Genomic DNA, 6278 nt, shown 5'->3' with positions numbered 1-6278 from the left:
ACTTCCTACATTGGTTTCACTGACGAGTAATAAATTTTCGAATGCACCTATGGTACATCAAAGTACTGCCGATGTCTTGGAAATTTATTTCAATTCCCCGAGTGTATTTACCAGCATAGCAGCCAAAAAAGCATTAAGATAGGTACGAATTTACAAAAGATAATTGTGAAATTTTCAACTCGCAGCAAATTGTTAAAAGTATGTGAGTATCCTCCTCATGCACTGTAATATATTCTCTCAGCCAGATAATTATCTTTTTGAGATACACAGAAAAAAACTGCTTTCTTCTTCTTCTTCTTCTTCTTCTTCTTCTTCTTCCAGGTAAGGAACCGAATTCAATAATAGAATGTATTAGGTCCCGCGAAAACTATGCGCAGTGTCGGACAACACAGAAAGTTTTCTCTTGGCTATTTACATTTAAAACGTTCTCTATATATATACAATTAAAACTATGTACAGGATGTTACTGTCTAGATTTCAGCAGAGCATGCCTTCAGGGAAGCTCTGAATCCTTCAACTGTATCGGCTGATGTCGCTGATGTTGGCAGTTGGTTCCATTCCCTGATGGTCCTTGGGAAGAATGATTGGCCGAAGGCGTCTGTAGTAGCCCTTTCTTGGTAGAAGCGGTTTTTACCTCTGGTCCGGCTATCGTTTGGCGTCAGATATTGGTGTCGATCTATGTCTATTAGATCATGTTGTATTTTAAACAACATGCATAGCCTATTTTGTTTCCTGCGATCTTCAAGGCTTTCCCATTTTAAAGATTTTACCACGTTTGTTACATAGCCAGTTGTGCGGTCTTTGTAGTTGTTGTTTACAAATCTTGCTGCTGTTTTCTGCACTTGTTCGATTGCCTTTATTTTAGTCTGTTTTGTTGCATTAAAATATATTAGAAAATAAACAATGAACATTAAATTTAAAACAAAATACCGACTTTCAATTAATCTCATAAAATGATGCAGTCGTGTCATGCTGTGTACACTGTAGCCCTTTATTTTCTTTTATAAAGTGATAGTATTTTAATCGGTTGAAGATTTTGTGATATTTCTTGAACAGGTAAAAGAATTAACTATACCGATAACATGCTCTTATCAGACTATATCGATATGTTTGATCAGGCAAGCAGTTCAGATAGAAAGAATAGTTGACAAATCCAAACATCATATTGTAACAGGTTCTTGTTTTACATGTACTTTAAACTAGTTTGTTTCATGGTGTCTGCAATGTTTAGGCCATTTGGTCTTTTAATTGAATGATTGGAACTCTGCAGTACTTCCATGTAGGAACCAATTAATAGACAATGTATTATTCCCAATCTCCCAGCTAATGAATAGTACTCAATAAAACTAGAGAGCATTGAAGCGCATATTTAAACCATTTTTCTTATATGATTTTTTTTAAATATTTAAAATGGATAATCGGTATGACTTTCATGACAGCTTCTTATTAAGTAGTAATTATAAAATAATCTATAGCACCTTCTAAATGCTTTAGGTGACGCAAGTGTTTCAGTGATGTTGGAAAATGATGATTGTTGGCATTTACCTGAAAATGTAGAACAAGATGAACCACAGTACACAAATGCAGATTATATGAAACACTTTCTTCCTTATTTGAAAGTAATAATTATTTTTAGAAACCCATCAGAAAGGTATTGTTGTAGTTTATTCAATTCATTGTATTACCAAGTATAAAAGAGTACGGTTCGCTTTGGCTACAGCGAACCTTTATACAATCTAATTAAATAACTGTTTAAAAAAGAGAGACAAAAAAATGGGAGATATTTAATCCATATGCAGGCGCTGCTGGAATGTTGCTACATAGAAATGGAAAGTTTCCAATTGGAAAGCTAAAATCATCTCTTTTGACGTAAAGTTTTGTTTTCAACCGACCCTCATTGTCAATTTCTAGATGTAAGTCAAGATATGAGGCAGACCCAACTGTATCTGTTATGATCCTTTATTGTAATTTCGATGGGATATATGCGTTCAACATAGTCTCCAAACTTTGAATTATTTAGTGAGAGGACATCATCTTTATACCGGAAAGTGGAGTTAAAGGATAATAGATATAAGAAGATGTGGTATGAGTGTTAATGAGACAACTCTCCATCCAAGTCACAATTTGTAAAAGTAAACCATTATAGGTCAAAGTACGGCCTTATTCCATCTTCCTTTCATTCTCCATAAGACGCTCCTGTATGAAACCAGCCTCATATGAATTAAGGAACAAGGCGGCAAGAAGCCACAGTTGGTTCCAATAGGAATTCCGATTTTTTGTTGAAAAACACGTCCTTCAAACGTAACACATATGTTGTTAATCAAGATATCAAGCATCTTGATAATGTCAGTTTCAGAGAATTTTTTTTGTCTGAATCAGATTAACTTTTTACGAAACACGGTTTTTATTCCTCCCTAAGAAAAGATACGTGTTTCTACGTTGGCCATTCTTTTTTTATGAAACAAAGTAGGACCAACTCTTTCAATTTGTCCTATAATACAATGATTATATTATAAAACATGCAAGTTTTTAGTGAAAATACACAATACACAAAGAAATAAAGTAAAAAAATATGAGCAATGTAGGATATGTTATTACAGTATGAAGAATTTAGTGTAATGAGGTCGGTTTTATATAATGAAAAAAAAAAAATAAAAAAATTTAGATACAAAATTTAATAACAGGAAATAATAGAACCAGAAATATAGTTTCTCATTTTGTAGTAGTTCTCCTCATGACCAGTGCACAGCAGCGAGGAACTTTACATCACGACAATGCAGAGGTAATCAAGGGGAGTTTCATTCAGAACTAACTACAGATATTATGAGATTATCCCCAATAGTGGTTCTCATCATGACTAATGCACAGCAACAAGGGGTTGACATTGCTACTGTGCAAGATTCATCAAGGGACGTAACTCTAGGACTCACTACAGGGAAATTATAAAAGTTCAAATTACAAGAAGAGGGAGATTAATCCCATCAAAACTTTTCATATTTCTTAATGAATATGCACAATTCTGATAACAATTTCTCATCTTCATTATTCATTAACCATATCGGTTTTTTAGTGGGGTTTAGATTTTTAAAATTCTTGCAGCAATTATTTATCATTGTTATCATATCTTTTCGTTGGTCAGATAGACTATCAAAGTTAAAAGGAAAATTTATTTCGTCTTCGACCTCATTACTACAACATCTTTTACATACTCTATTGGGTCGGGGAGTATTATGATATCTATCTCTCTCTATAAGTAAATGGTGTGCAGATATGCGAAATCTTGGTAAACTCTGTCTTTCTTCAAATTTTTTAACAATATGAAGATATTTTTCGCAACGAAAATTGGATTTAAAAGTAACATATGTTCATAGTTTCCCTTCTGAGTGATTTTTGAGATTTTTTCCCAATCTTTCAATATGGCAATTTCAAGATTTCTGTTGTCAATTGGTTTATCCCTGTCAGAGGATGTTGGACAATTATTGATCAGTGAAAAAAGTTTCTCAGACGACATATACCACGACGGTTTCTTTGACTCATACAATTTCTAAGATTCTAAAAAGGCATTGTATAAAAAATTCATGAGTCCGAAGCACTCTTCTGGATTTTATTTCATCAGGAACGCTCAAAACAAAATATTTGAAAGCCAAGGATGTTTAAGAACCGTAACAGTTGAAAAGCTATATGACAAAAAAGGAGATAAAAATAATAGCCAACTCCATCTAAGATCAACTATGCCTGATGGAGCTGAAATCTTAGTTTCTTAATAGTTTCTAAAACGGGCAATTTAAGAAACGTAGGGTTTGTTATAGATCATGCCAGTACCAAAGTATTGACTACTGCGCTGATGATGCCCTCGGACTGATAGTCAACCAGCAGCAGTATCGACCCAGTCAGGCAGTGCTGTAAAAAATATAAAACAATACATTAAACGTTATGCGTCCGAAGCGCTTATCTTGATTTACTTTAAAAGTGTGAACAAATTGAATTGAAGAGTTCAAAATAAAATATATAATTCAAACCATTTCTTGCGCACATAAAGTCATCAAAATTTTCTATATTATTCTACAGTTTATAAAATTTTCTTAGTAGGACCTCTTTTGAAAGAGCAATTGGTAGCAGTGAAAAAGCTTAGAAGGCAGAATAAAAGAAAATATAAAGATATAAAAAAAATCAGAGCTATGATGAACAAAACCGAAGAAATCTTTGAGAGATTATATGGACAGTTTAATAGAAATATCAGAAATGCTTAGCTATTTGTTTCCCTGTGAAATTATGGAGGAGCATACGAACAGTTAATTAAGAAAAATCCCCTTAAATGATTGTAACGAAGACCTTTGATCAACTTATATCCCAAAGTGCAACCAACCTACCAGTTTATATTGAGTCACCTCATGCAAAGAAGGCCACTACACTACCGGTATATATATGTATATCTGAAAACCTTGTTTACACTACATCCGAAATTATGTATAGAGCCATGCAGTCACGGACAGGACCGCCTATAGTTGTTAGAACAGCCACAGTTGAAACGGTTCCTTTTTAGTTGATATAACTTTATTGATAATGACCATGCATGGATAAATCCGTATTGGTTATGAATTTACCGATAAAATACCCTTACCTTTTTGATAGTTCAAAATCTTTACGTATAAAGAAATATTGATGTTAATTACTATTTTATCTTCATTGTTTCACGAAATACGTATAGTGGGTTATGTTTTTTTTAAAAGGACACACCTTTCTACTTGAATCGAAAGCAACCTTTTTTTCCAAAACTTTTTTTCCAAAACTTTTTTTCCAGCTCCCCTCTGAAACAAACGACTTTTTTTTAAACAACATGCCCCCTCACAAAAGATGAATGGCTGGTGTGTATTGTTGACATAAAATTTTCCAAATGCTGTGAATTTAATAATAGATTAAGAAACATATATACTTTTTTTATGTACAAATAAAAGGCATGTTCTGTATATTTAAAAAGACATTCCACAAACATTATGCACGGTTGCCTATAATTGCTTACATCCACTTCATTTGAACTTTGGTGGATACTTTTCTCATTGGCAATCTAACCACATCTCCTTATTTTTATATGGTCTCCAAATCTTTCATTTGAAAAGAAATAACTGTCACTGACATGACCCAGGGTTATGAAATCCAACAGAGAAAATAAAAGTGAATCAAGTGTTTCCAACTACATAGAATAGTTTTTTTTAAGATCAAGCTATTTAGAGTTTGATATACTGGTTAGATTTATGAATTCTTGTTTGAAGACTTAATATCGTCTCTGAACTTGACATTGAGAATACTATTGAAAATAGGTCTGCTTCATATCTACATCCTTTTCTTGAAATTGACAGAAGTGGACGACTTTAAACTAGGATCTTTGACAAACGTGAAGATTTTTGTTTTCTTATTGTAAACTTCCCATACCTCAGTAGTCACATGTTATAAATAAATGAATAATCATCGATTAGAAAACTTTCAAATACACGTTTTTAGAGTAGCTAATTTCTTTCTAGTACCATGTTTGATGATTTAAAATATGATTGGAACAGTAGTATCATAATTTTGGAAAATGTTTATTTTTTGCAAAACATGAAAAAAACAACTTTGCATTTTTTTTTAAAAACAGATTTTTGTGGTTTATAACGGGTTCTTTATGATATGCATATCATAATACTCAGCTTTCTTTCGTGTTGTATGACAGGCAAAATGGACTGCTTTATTTCAATATTAGAATAAATCCCCCATACTATTGCTGGGAAATATGCATTAAATTCTAAATATTCTGAGAACTAAATTGTCAGATTTTTTTTTAAATGTCAATGTATGGGGGTTTTGTTTCTAGCTCTTTTCAATTATGACTATCGCAAAAGAAATATAAATATCTATAGCTTTTCGCATTTTGAGATTGAACAGTTCAAGTTTTGTTTAACCTGATTATAATCCCTTTTTGTACTTTTGATATAAAGTTTGATAGTATTTGGGTCCAAATTTAAATAGAAAAATTGGGTTGATACATTTAACCATCTTACCGTGAATGTTGACCCTGTTACCCAGCTTTACTGATGGTTTTTCTCTACTTTTTTATACTATGTATAGACTAATGAGTCAGATTAGTTAACAATAAGGTTAAGAAATTTAATAGGTGGAGTCTGATTTTTTACAGAAGTACAGAGGCCGGGCTCTGTTGCAGGGTCTCAGACTTTTATATAGACGGGCCAAGCTACAATCGATTGTTTTTTATTCAAATGATATGTCTTCCATGTTTTGAAACA

Source organism: Mytilus californianus, unplaced genomic scaffold (genome assembly GCF_021869535.1).
Source record: "Mytilus californianus isolate M0D057914Y unplaced genomic scaffold, xbMytCali1.0.p SCAF_3, whole genome shotgun sequence".
Classification (NCBI taxonomy): Eukaryota; Metazoa; Mollusca; class Bivalvia; order Mytilida; family Mytilidae; genus Mytilus; species Mytilus californianus.
The sequence above is the reverse complement of the archived record's forward strand: the minus strand, read 5'-3'. Positions refer to the sequence as shown.